The sequence below is a fragment of the Helicoverpa zea genome, chromosome 8 (genome assembly GCF_022581195.2).
Source record: "Helicoverpa zea isolate HzStark_Cry1AcR chromosome 8, ilHelZeax1.1, whole genome shotgun sequence".
NCBI classification, from domain to species: domain Eukaryota; kingdom Metazoa; phylum Arthropoda; class Insecta; order Lepidoptera; family Noctuidae; genus Helicoverpa; species Helicoverpa zea.
Window position 1 is genome coordinate 9,498,918 of NC_061459.1, and position 14,510 is coordinate 9,513,427.

The 14,510-nt window shown below is 34.7% G+C and overlaps 1 protein-coding gene across 5 annotated transcripts in view; it reads right to left on the bottom strand.

Annotated features, from left to right (window-relative positions):
- The window catches only part of LOC124632428, a 124,067-nt gene that overhangs the window by 43,186 nt on the left and 66,371 nt on the right, over nt 1–14,510 (bottom strand). The window lies entirely within an intron of this gene.

Consider the following 14,510-nt stretch of genomic DNA (forward strand, 5'->3'; position numbering starts at 1 on the left):
ATCAAGGGAGGTTTTTTTTGCTCAATTAATATTCTGACTTCAGGCACCGTTTGGGCACACTCAGATTTTTATTTTTAGAGCGTACGGAAATTAATTTTCATACCCGTGGTTGGCTTGATTGGATTTTAAAGACGGATGCTATTCGTACCCACTTAAATTGGGTCTTCGTTTTCAGAGAAGACGTACTTGAGACATTTTGATACTTTTGTGGATTAAATGTTGAATAAATAATATTATTTTAAAGCTATGTTTTTGAGATAAAGTACTTAAAACTAAAAATAAATACGATCACTAATTTTAATTAATTTGTTTATTTCGCACCATTAAAAGGTTGTCAATTCGAGAGTTTTACGTTTCAAAGAATTAGATACTTTGATTCATTCGATTCAATCAGATGAATCACGTGACGATAGAATAGGGGCAGGCTGCGAGTGTCACAATATCGAATAATTCATGAGCAAGGTATGCTAGTGATGGGCATGCTATCTGAGACGGTAAGTATTTCTTTGCAATGAGCTTTAGGTGTCAGTCAAAATCAACAATAAATTTTATTTCAACTCTATAGCAAAGTTGTTCTGAAGTTATTAAAAATTGTTAGGCATTGTAGACTATGCGTCGAGGAAACCCAACAGTTGCCGCCTTAATTCCAGACATTACGGCAGGTTTGAAAACCAGAAACCTAGCCTAGAACTACACTTCTTATACCTGTTTGCTATTGAAAGTTGGAACTGGTTGTTACCGCATAACTCGTAATAGGACATTCGATATGTCAGAAAACAGCGCGGTATTTATGAGAGGTGTAACATCACTAGTGACGCGGTTAGGGTGGCGCTACCAAGGAGGTGTTTCTTTCGTTTTGTAACAACGTTTCGTACCACTCAAACCATTGTGCTATTATTATGCAAAACTGTGACGACTGCCGATCGCAACAAATGTTTCTAGCGAACACTGAACTACATTTCTTTGTGTTAAAAGGTTATTAGAATGTAGGTCTCGATGTAAACATTTTCAAGGTTATGTTGGTGTTTTCGAAAATTGATTACTTATGTATTTTCTTGGCGGCCAGAATTACAATGTGCGACTAGTTAGATATACAACCTCTTTTGAATAACAAATGTTTATTCACTTGGAGTTTTCGTCATATTAGAAGCTTGTTAATAGGAATAAGTCATTAGGTACTATAGTTCGGCCATTCAGAGAATGCGTTCCTGACACGTCGCGATTGAACTGACGACGTAACTTTGCAATGGCGTTGCAGTTACGATAAAAATATTTTTGCTGGTTGTTTACCGTTTTAACAATTGAGGAGCATTAAAACAACATTATTATATCAATAATCAATGAATGTAGTTACGTCGTCAGTTCAATCGCGACGTGTCAGGAACGCATTCTCTGAATGGCCGAACTATAATACCCGTCACTATTGTTAATAGCTGCCAGTTATTAATTTTAATATTACAGCTAACCATAAATAAATGCGTAATGTCAAAATGATGCAACCACACTAAACGCTTACGGATGTGCAAAGGCTCGTATTTTTTTAAAGCTTTGGACTGTTTTTCTTTGATGACGTGGTTGTAAGCAAGGGTGGCTTAGTTTTCAATTTGGGAGAAGCAGAGCTTGCATAGCACAGACTTACTGCAAGGCTTGTTGATGGCGTGTTCTTACAAAAGATGTCACGAAAACGGAGCGCCACACTCGAAAATGGGACGACGTTTTGTTATACTTAGAAACGTGAGTTAACTATATAACTTTAGGTAGGTATTTAGAGTGTTATTTCGTACATGTAGTCCAGAGAGAATTCAAAATTAAATAGTGCAACTGAATCTACTGGGTACATAATTAAATAGTTCCTCGCACTTACAAACTATTAGATGTTATTTTTTTCTTTAAGTAAAATACACATTTTAAGAAAGAAAAGTCCTAAAATGGTTTGTAAATAATACTCGCTACACTACACTATTGCAAATAAAATATCGTAGAAAATTACATATAAATGTTGCGAGAAAACTGGCACGTTGCCTAAGAATGTCGGCCCATTTCTTTCAGTTGACAAGTGCAAAATGCGTGCATGCAAGCAAGCAGATGTCCTATGTTTCACATGAAAATGGAATTAAATTGCGATACAAGATTTTCTTTTGTTGGATGCATTTTTAGTTTTTTACCTATATATCTGATCAAGAGAGACAAATGTTTTTCATCATCATTCATTTAAGAGCCCAGCTCTTGTCGGTGCAGCTCCTTCCGTTTACACCTATCTAGTGCCAACTCCTGAACTTCCTTATACGTCACAACCTTCACCTTTTCTTTTTATATAAGTTAATTCATTAAAGTGTGCAAACAGACAAAATCCATATTTTTGACAGAGGCTGAGGACAAAAAGCTATTGCATGTAAACATCCAATGAATACAGGTTAATCTTCAATAGATCATTCCATTCACATTCGAATGATTGAAAACCAGACTGTGTCTCTTTTGGGTTCCATAAATCGATTTAAAGTCTTTGGCTAAAATATAAGGGCATTAGTTCAATAGGTCTCGTGTCGAGAGCTGTGGTTGAAACTAATTCAACATAGTTTTGTCTTCAAAACGCATGTCTAATATTGAATACGTTATAAGGGACTTCAATATCAGTTTCAATATGTACTCGATCAGGCTTTCAGTTATGTGTGTATTTTATATATTAAAAACCATCACCATTCAGCTATATTTTTAGTATTATGTATGTAAACGAAATACTTTATCGTTTTCTAACTGATCAGAATTAGCTGTCTTCAAGTGCAATACGTATTTTATAATTAGTAACTTAAAATTAGAATACTGGGAATTAATAAAGGACCTTTGGTAGGTACTAAGGGTAAAGTTCTATCTGATTGGCCTCCAGGCATACGAACATCGTGACTTTGTGTATAAGTAAACGTAGATATATAATAACGACACCGCAGTAGCCGCATACTAACAACTTTTATATAGTTGGCCGACAGTTTTTTGGGACTCAAAAATGTATATGGAATCGAATGGTAATGCGCACATTACAAAGATCAAAAGTGTTCGGCCGATATCAGAGCGACTGAAAAGATGAAATGGTGTCAAGATTTTATTTAAAGAAAATTTTTGCCCACTGTTGGCCGACTGTTCAGTCTGCCGTTTGCGGGTAGTCTAATAACGACACCTTAGTCTAGAGATTGTTATAGGGGAAGGGCATAAGAGTGGCAGTTTGCACTGTAGCGTGTTGGCAATGTAAGCGTTTACTGCATTCTTTGTGGTCAAAGGGTCATAAGTTACTGTGCTACATTTATGATGTGGCGTTTTGAAGATATTTATAACTTTACGTGGTACAAGCGGTGTTGTGTATGAATATAAAGGTTACATAGATCACTAAACAGTCGTGATCGCCAATATCTACGTGTTTACAAAAATCATGCATGTTTTACTCCTCTATTCGATCTGCATAACATTAAAATAGCAAAAGATAAAACAGCTCAAAATAAATAATCGCAGACCAGTTTGTGCAATCAAACTATTCAAAAACAAACTGCAAAAAGCATAAATATGCCACACTTTTTACTTAAACCACAATCCATGATAAGTAATTTGCCGTAAAAACGGTATCTAACATCAAAATTCAACTGAAATTAATTTGTCTGATTACTCGGAATTGTAATTACATTGTCTTTGAACTAGCATTTCCAAACATTGTTTATATTTGATGTGAACCAACCGCGAGATTGATTACGTCACGGAGATTATGAATAACACAGTTAGTACGTGGTACGTTAGTTTCACTAGCTGAATTACAGTCTACGTAAATTGTAATTGTATTGTTAATTTATAATCCTAGTAACACATGTTAATATCTCAAAAGTTTGTTGTCTGTGTTCGGTGCGCGGAATAGCGTTAATTTTACTAATGAACTATGAATAAATTAGTTGCGTGACATTTGAAGGGAATGTCACCTACGTTTAGCCTTTGTTTGTTTTGTTAGTAAAACTGCGAATTGTCTTATTGCATTTGTTAAACACACGTGTTAAATACATAAAACACAAAGATGTTATCTGATTAGTTAGTACTACGAATAACGTTAATTATGTCCAAGGTCCGCAGAAACAGCGATAAATCCTTTTAGCAATCCGAGATTTCAGTTTAAAATCCAGCAAACCACCATTAACCCTCGTACATCACGGGTACAACCGAAGCTTGAAAAATGAATTGGTACGTAGAGATAATTAAATCAGCAGGCACACAGTTAAGCGTGCCGGGGCCAAATGCCCGGGGACGCGGGATCAGGCGTGCCAATCAAACAAACTGAGACAGATTGATGTCCGGGACTGCGCCGAAAATAACGGGACATGCATTAACCATGACTACGCATTTATTGCGCGAATTTGGAAAACTGGACGCCGAGGATCAAAGGACTAGGGATGCAAATATTGTGTTTAGGCACGGTGTGATATCGCCGTTCGAAAATCTTTGAACGTTGTAACTTTTTGATAGATATGTGTTTTTAATCTAGGATGTAGTTTTTGTAAGGTATCTAGGCATTAAATAAGCTAATGTAGGCGCTTACATCAAAGTGGGTTTGGTTGGTAGTTTTTGTTAACCCTTCAAAAAAACTACACGATTCCCCATGCCTTCTTAATGATTCTTATCCTTATTGCGTAATCGATTTTTAATAAGCCGTTATTAATCATGAGTCTATGTCAAATAATTTAGTGTTTTTTGGCTTGATTCGTACAATTTGTGTAAAAAACTGCTAACCGTGTTGTTTACTAATGTTTCGCAAGAATGATCTAATGTGATGTTATCTGGGATTTCGTAGAATTGCATGTATGCAATCATCCAAGTCATTAATTATAATCAAAGGGAAAAATTCACTTAAGTTTGATATTTATACCTAGAGTTTGAAATATGTTGTTTTAGAAGCTTGGGATATTGTGTTAAATTCGGAAAATATTTTATACATAACCAGCATGTGCTGTTTTCATTTTAGCTTTTGCCTCTAGCTAATAAATGAAACCCACTGCAATATGAGGTACATACAATTAAGAATTTCCGCCCCGTTCTTATTAGTTCTCGTATATAACACCCAGTCGTGAACCTAAGTTGTTAATAAAAGGACCGTCATAAAAGACTCGAGCAGACTTGCCTTGCCAAAGACAAAGCTAAAAGAGACGAGAAAACTTTGAAAATGGGAAATGCTTTGACGAATAAATTTTAAGTAAAACTGACATAGCCGGCACACCATTCTTTTCATATTTACAGCTAACATTTTCATTTAAGAAGTGAACAATAAACATTATTACACTATTTTTCATAACGACAATTCCAATGATATTCAAATTTCTCAACGTCTTTATTTGAAACTGGCATTACATCGTCGGAAATCGATTCATTGGAAAGTGACTTACTCGAAATTGAATTCGATTGTTCATTCCTATTATAATGTACCCTTGGAGGTTTAATCAAAAGATTTGTAATGTGTTTTATTCACAGTCCCACAGCCCAGTTATTATTGCGGTGTTATTTTGTAACTTTATTAGAGTAATGTATTATGAGTTGTAATTAATGTTGTTTAACAATGGCGGGCAGTGTCAGGCTTTTAAACAATGTCAGGTCACGACAGATGGACAAACCTTCATGGCACTGCGACTTCAAGGTTTATGTCAAATGTCATGACTGGAATGCCGGATCAACAGGTACAGTCGCGAATAAATTTAAATAGATCGGATTAGAAGTAACTAAAGATATTTTTAGTCATACTTATTTGCTCATTGCTTTGGATTGTCCGTCTAGAGATTTATTCCATGTTACTGCTGAGTGATAAATGAAGGCGTTTAAAAGGTATTAAGACCATTTTAAAAGCTATTTAAGTTATTATTCTAGCTTTGTGAATCATAGCGGATGTTATTAAAAATGAAAGTCGTTTTGTACTGACTTGACATTTAGAATAGAATATTAGATAGCAGACTATGGTAATTACGGAAGATGTCCAGGATAGAGCGAAGTGGAAGAAGAAGATACGGAAAGCGGACCCCGTCACAAGACGGTATAAACGCTAAGAAGAAAAAGAAGAAGACTATGGTAATTACAATGTTTTGCTATTTTGTTAAACAATGTTAGCACCTTATGTGATTTACTGTGCATACTAAGCATTATCTAATTTATTTAGCCCAACCAAAAGTCTATTTCAATCAGTGAATACGAACCAATCTCAATGAATAAACTAACGGTAAGTTATCGAATCGGCGCCAAAACTTTAATGAACCAAACAGAGCAATAAGATTACTACTTTATTGTATTGTTGAAGCATTTAATTGTTGTACAGTAAGTCATTAAGATAACAGATTAATATACGGCTGAGATTTCGCGGCTGATACGCGTTGCTATGACAACTATAAACACGATTTTGATACTAATGTTCGACATTATCGAGGTGGACGCTAATTTTTAATCACGGTGCGGTTACCAAAGGCTGTTTTGACTTCAATGGGCATTGCTTACTTTTGTTTTGAAAGATTTTGATAGCATCTATTATTTAGTGAATGAGTGTTATGAAGACGAACATTTTTGAAGTGATTTACCAACTATGCAAAGACATTTTTACGATAGACTAACAAGTAATGTACTTATTCTAAAGCCAATTTAGATCAATCAACTTTGCAAGACAGTTGACAATTGCTTGCAAAACACTGACTAAAAATAATAAATTGATTTCTAAAAAGACTGTTATTGAAAGGTTTAAAACTATCAGCTGCTTACAAAAGATGTAATTAAAGTAAATGTCTAGAGCGCTGTAGTTGCTCCTTAGCTCAATAGGTGGTATTTAGCGCAATTGAACATTTAATATATTTAGAGAGAGCTACTAGAAGTGGGTTAAAGTTCAAATGAAGCAATCTTATATGGAACACTAATAAGTTTAGTATTGTATCAGTTTGTGTGAGCTTTGTGTCTGTAAAAGCTCTCTTGAAACGTGTTTAATTTTAGCACTTACAACTTGAGTCTTTATTTTGAAAGAGTTGCTGTAAGAGCTTAATTAGAACAAAAACGTCATTTTATTGGGTGCCAGTGTGGTTGTGGTGCCAGTTTATTGAGCATAAATATTGAAAACAGTACTCAAAAGATAACTGGAAGATGTTCCATACCTTAAAAGAAGCTTCATTTGTACGACGATGTGACCTTTACAATATATTGTTTTATAGGCTTGCCCACGCCTGCCTTGAAACATGCGTACATGAAAAATAAATAACTGTGAGTAAACAATGAATTTTATTGTTATGCAATTCGTTACATCAATTATGATGTATGTTTATATTTAATTGTTTAACATTGACCTCAGAGACGTGGGCCATGCGAGAGCGAATGCAGCATATGCAGGTACGCCCCTATTCGCATACAGTGTGGCAAGCCATGTGGGTAGATGTACTATTGTTCTATCTGTGACAATATAAGCATTGCATGTTTAAGGCAATTGCGAAAAGGTTTTTTTATTTGCCGGATTACGACATGCTCAGAATCGTAGATACGACATTACCATTTCTTCATAACAGGATATATTATAGGTACCTACTATATTTTAAAATCAAATGGTGCTTTTATGATAACCATTTCAAATCCTACCTTAAATAGCTCTCTAGAGGCGGGGAGAAAATCGAGGCCCAGCAACACACGCATTCAAAGCTCGCTCAATTTACACAATTTACGACCGTCAATAAAATATAATTGCATTTCACAATGAACCCTTGATTTTTACGTTATCAGATATCATTTGGTTACCATGACTAAATGGTCGTGTGCCCTTTGTAATAACAACAGTACAAGTTCAAACAAAGCGGTATTTATCAAACACGTATCGAAATTAATGACAAGAACTGGCTACCGGACCGTTCGTATCTAAATTAAATTCATGAATCAATTGTCCCTGTGACAGGTCATTTGCTAAACGTACTTCGCGTTCGTAACCTATCAGTTGCTATCGTGATTATGTTTAATAACTGGCCTGAATACTTTGGCACTAAGTGTCGGAGGGTCATTGGTTGACAATGAACTCAAACTGTCTAATAACAGTTATAATTGATCGCGGTACTTGTCAATCGGACGTGATTGTATTGTGGTTTGTTTATATTTGTTTAATTATGGTGTTAGTAGGCGATCTAATGGTATAATTACGCCACAGCTTTGAAGACGTCATATGAAAGTGAAGTACTCATTATTTTTGATTGATTCCAAGTCAATCATATCATTTTTCTTTCGCAAAGCCACTATAGAACCCACTGCCATCATTATGATTAAATAACCTTATTTTTGTAATAACAAGTTGTACAACCAATGAAGCAAAATTTTCTTAAATTAAATTAAGGCTTGGTTTCATTAAAGTTAGGCAAGAGTTTTGAAGTTTACGCCTATTTCAATGTTAACTAAGATATCAAGTTATTGTTTTGAAATATTGGTACTCTGATATTCTTTTGTTTATTATGAAGTAAAAGGTTATCAAAAGCGAATACAGATGAAGCAAAATATCAAGGTGATACAATGTGATATTTATGATATTTGCTGAGTGGTGCGTTTGATTCTCCCGCCAAAAGATAGTTATTTTGATAATCATGCAGTGTAAATTTGCGATTGTTATCGAACAATATAAATCAATTGGATATCGGAATGTATCAGCGCTTCAAATATCCTGAATGTAGATTGGACTATAGAGATCTATTGACGCGTATTTGATTTCGTATTATTCTATATTAGTTAGTTTTGTTACACACGCCAACTATTTCATTTTCCAATATCGTTAATGTTTTTCGCTTTTGCATAAATCCGACGTACGTATGTACTTACTGTCCTTGCGATACTAAAACCATCAAATGTAAACGGTTTTTTTCTTTGATTAAGGGCAAATAATAAGCTGCGGGTTGTTCGAAAGAGATACCGCGGCCCTGGTACATAAACGGCCTATGACGGAACACGACGGTTTTTAGTCAGTAAGAGTCTGACACTCCCTCACTGCTGCTAACCCACAGCGGGAGGGGTCATTTGAAGATTTTTGACGTCGGAAAAAAAAGGGCAAATAATAGCAAGTCGTCCATCTTTAATTAGTAAACAAACCTATTGATAACTGCAATAGGTCGAAACTGACATGGTATCGTGTGTTACTTCAAAATAACGTGCGTGTCACGACTGTATATCAATTTATGGGATCCAATCTATGTTGTTAACTAATTGCTTGCTCGTTTTGTTTGTAGTTATTTTAATTTAAGTAGGCACAGCTGAATTTGTGAATTGAAACAATTTTTTTTTACAGTAGTTTTTTACAGTCGTTCGGGGAAAATGAAAGCAATTATCTAATTTTTAAATTAACTAGCGTTTTACATTATACCTAACCACTAAAAATATACCGAAGTTTGAGATAAACTACAGTGGTGTAAGGTCAGCGGTTAAATTCATTATTTCCTAAACCAAACGTGTTGCATTGTAAGTCTTTGCTACTCACTAATATTTTTGGAAGTGAGTCGAGTGCCTTAGTCACGATGCTATTGTGAAAAATTTATGCAAGTTACCGCAACAGTTTTCAAACTATTTATGGAATAAGCATTTGAAGGTTGACACTTAAATGGCAAGAATAGTGAATGGTTTTTCTATAACAAAAGAGGAATTGTAAAATTTTGGTTAATTTTGAAATAATATTTCTAAATATTTGTGTGCGAACAATAGGTACTTTGTGGTGTTGGCTGAATTACGTATAATTTATTTCCTAATTGCAAATGTATATTGAGAGTTTTTTAAATCTTATGTGCCTCGAAATAGTTACATTTATTTGTTATAAGAGCATTTTTTCGTTTTTTATACCCACGCAGTATTATGAACGCAAAAAGTAAACAAACAGTTGAATGACTTATTCGATTCGCTGGTTCAGTGAAAACGAGTTGTTTATTTTTTCGATTCTCTATTGTGATGTCGATCAATCGATCAAATGTCGGTTAACAATGTAGTCGAGTAGGTATCGATATAGTATCGATTATTGACGCAAAATGTTTGAAGAATTATGTAACGGTAGACCTTGAAGCTTGACCCTAATCGTGATCTGCGGCTGTGACCGCGCGTGGTACAAGTGTGAGAGGTAGCGATTGCTAATATAATTATTATTTTTCCTTATGACCTTCACGGTGGAATGTTCTGGTTACTGTTAAGGTAAAATGTGGAGAAACATGACTGATATCACTTTAATAAAAATTAGGTCAGAAAAAAATTAAAAATTGTCCGATAGCTTTGCATTTTTAATTTTTGTCAAGTAATTAACTCCTTTTTTACTATAACATGGACCAAACAAACAGCAACAAGAAGCAGTCGTGATCGTATGCATTTGGAGTCATAACTTACGTCCATGTTCGAGCACTTCAAAGCCAAGAGAGCAGTGACAGACAACTGAAAGTGTTACGAAGGGCACACCCCAAGACAGGACATAATAAATTGTCGCAGCCCACGGAAATACAAACACCTTGAACTATTTGTAACAGAGACAAATAGCCCGTTTTGTCTAAAACACATACGTATGTGTATTTCTATTGAAAGTTTCGTTAATAATTTTGACAGGTCCTTTGTGAGTTTTGACATTTACAAATGATACGTTTACGTGTGTATATTTCCTCATTGTTGGTTTACGGATAATAATTGGGCTTAGATATTAATTGCTGGTTGTTTTAGAAGTTTGATAATAAGGTTTATTCTCAACTAATGCGGTTGTTATGAAAGATTAATGATTGTTTTTAATATAACTTATCCCGTGAGTTGTATTTTAATAGGCGTTGTAGGGTTTGAATGACTACTATATAATGGTGTTTTGACAATGTCAATGCTTAATGACTCATTACATTAACGAGGTGCGCAACCTTTGCTGTCCAAATTAATGATTGCGATGAATGCTTGAGTGTCTGTTTGTAAAGGATTCACTTTTAGCTAGGTAAATAGATATATTTATCTATTCGATTTTTAGCAGCGAGAGGTGCTATTTATTTTTCAAGTCCGTTTTCCTTAACCACATACGCAAGGTGAAGACAAAAAATACCTAGATAAGATTTTAATTGGCTAAAACAGCAGTAAATCTTTTAACAGTAAGCAAAAGCTAGTACTTTAGTCCTTCCTGTGCAGTCTGCATGCATGATTGAAGTTCCATGCAGCTTTCTGCAGTGGAAACGTAAAACTCCATGAAAGTTGCATATTGCATACGAGAACTTCGTTTGTTGTGACGTCAAACTTTGTTGCAAGTCTTATACAATAGAAAAGCAGCTTAATAAACATCTGTAGCAAAAGTCAAGTCGCTTACATGTCGCCGACTGTGTACCTACTCTGCATGATCGAACAACGAATGGAAACCTTGTACCTAACAAGCTATCTATTGTAAACCTATACAGCAAAGTCATCCACAACTTCTGAGCCATAAGTCTTATGCAAGATTGAACTTTAAAGTTACGACAATAAAGTTGACAATGTATTCCACAAGCGTCTAGATAGTGAAACAAGTAATGCACGTAGTTACAGTCACAACATTTTCTCACGAAGATGTAGGACAAAAACAGAAATAAAAACTGCTGCCGATAAAAAATATCAGTGATTTGCTGTTTTTACTGTTTCCGAAGTTTTAGCTAATTTAATTACAGTATTTCCTGGTTTTGAAAGAAAAGCTATTTTTGTATAGGTAGACAAAAAGCTTGGCTAAAATATGGTGGTACAGTCAGCAGGCAGAGATTTTCTCTCTTAAATAAAAGATTTAGGTATATTTGGTTTTGTCCAAAAAATGGATCAGCCATATTTATCTTTTTCAATCGCCTTAAAAAAGTCAATAGGCATGTGAAAGCAAAAGTCTTTACAATCTTCACTTTTACTGCTCGTTCAATTTGGATTGTCTCTGAATATTTTTTTGTTTAGTTAACTAGTTTCTAGTTTTATACTTTTTCTATGGCAATAGATTACTTTCCAATATTTGAGATTTCTTTAAGATGTTATCAATTAAGTTACGCTTTTACTAGGCGATATTGCTCAACGTCTTATTGAAAATCATCAAATGACAGACGCTTATTGACTTAAACCCACCATGTTCCTTCTTAACTCCTTTATGTACCAGGGCCGCGGTAACTCTTTCGAGCAATCCCGTACCCCGACCAAAATTTTGCTTAATGTCTTAAGCAAAATTTATTTGTATGTACTTACTAAAATACCTTCATAATTATTATTATGCATGCCTGAACGTAAATGTTTTGGCGTTTCAAGCGTCGTTTAGCTCACGAGTTTGACACGAGGCGACACGCACGTGTCTAAGTCAGGGTTCACAGGTTATCGGTGTGGCTTTGGTAACATTAATTCTGCCTTTACACCTCTACTGTAATTAGGAATGCGATACCCACGCCTCTTAATTGCATATTAAAAAGGATAGTAGGTATAGCTTGCTTGAGCTGAAATAAAGACCACTAGCTCATTCTAAGTGCGCCAAAAATGCCTTGGGGTAACGTAATTTCAGCGTAGTCAAGCTATAGGTATCTACAGAAACGTATGCAATGTAGGTATTGATATGTATGTATAATTTCACGGTACAAAAGACATGGAAACTCTAGCTTGTTAAACCTATTTTTTGATCTAATACAAAACGAATAAAAGAACCTTGAAAAGTAAACGTAAATGAAAACCAAATTCTGGAAAAGTACCAGTCAGTTTTTACACGGGTTATATAGAAATGTGCCTAAATAAATAGGCAAGTATTTGAAGTAAAACAATTAAAGTATAACATGACCCTATCGTACAAGGAAACTTTTGGGTTTTCAATTATAGTTTTCTTTAGTTTATCTTTAAGTCTGGATTACATTAGATGTATTTTACAATAGACCACTCTTTCAACTATTGAAGACTTAAAAGCTGTAAAGCTTTATGGGCCTTACTACAAAAACTTTAAACCCTGTTTTACACTTGTCTAATAAAATTTTGGCTGCAAAATGAACCATATGTCAACGTCATAATTTGACATTTTTTTAGACAAGGCATAAACTGACGTTTAAAAGTTTTTGTGGTAAGACGGTATATGTTTTAACTTATTACTTAATCATCTGCCTGACCCATGGCCGTGCCTTTATATGATGTTAGGGTTGACTTCTAGTTTCATGAGCAGCAGCTGAGTACCAAATAAGTGTTATACATATAGTGACTACCTGTACGACCCCCTCAACCGAGTTACCTGGACAAGAGCGGTACCCCTTTATATGTCTGGTTGTCACACTAACTCTTCAGAATTACTTAGCTGGCTACATTATACATTTCAGTTATAATAGGGTTCGCGAACTGAGAGGGGGACATTAATTAACACTGAAACTAACGTGCAGCTTTGTTTAACAAACGCATTACACGATTTAGTCTTCGCTTTGGTGACGTACAGAACAAGGAAGTGGGAAATATGGAAGCGACGCGGAGTTTGTAAAAATTTAGGACGGAAGAAATTGATGGTTTTAAAAATATTATTTCGTCTTAAGAGCTTTAATTTTCTTAAACAGTTTCTTTGTTTACATCTATGGATTTGCAATATCTTTTGGTTTTACGCGGGTTTCAGCCTATTCTTATTTTTATATTTTATTAAAGTAAACAGCCACGTTGTGCTAATAGGAAGTATACATACAGTGTAATCTTTTATGATGATATTTTATTTATATGAAATAAAATTTTATTTAAATAAAACGTTACCAGTTAATGTTTTTTTATGAATATATAAACCCGATAATGATTTTACATCAGTTGTAATAGCGAGATGTTACATGATTCTCACTTTCTGTTTCATCTATTTCCTTATATATTAAACACATTTCTTGTAATAAAACATTAATTAATATCTTTATTGCTGAGATTAGTACATAAGAAGAAAACTACAGTAATATAACTATTTATGTTAAGCTTAACCACGTACAGGTCTTCTTTTATATTTTACAGCATAACTATTTGAAGGTTTGTATAAGAATTTCCTGTTGTTAAAATTTTACTTTTACTAAGAGACCTCGGTCTAGCAAAAATAAGCATGCAGACAAACTGCCAGTTTCTTTAAATCTACTCTTTCAGGCAAGCGATTTAGCCTAACTAATTTCGGTACAAGTTCAATTTTCATTATGTAAAAACAGTTCAGTCACATACTCTGCCATGGACTAAGTACACTCTGCAAAATAATTAGCTGGGCAGGCAAGTGGCTCCACCCAGCGCGGCGCGGTGGTATTAAGAGAAACATACATGTTAGTGTGCGTAAAGTTCACGCGTGTATTACTTCGCCTGTTTATTAATGTGCGTACACAACGGGTTATTGGATACAAACCTCAATAACCCGTTGTGCACGCACACACTTGCAATTTCTTTTCACTATTATGCTGATGAGAATATGAAGTTAAAATTTAATGACAAGACTATGAAGGCTCGTAGCCGAGGCGTAGAAGCGTTCGTCTAGCGATTCGGAAGTTTTATGTTCGAGTCTCACATCTGCATAGACTTTTTTCATA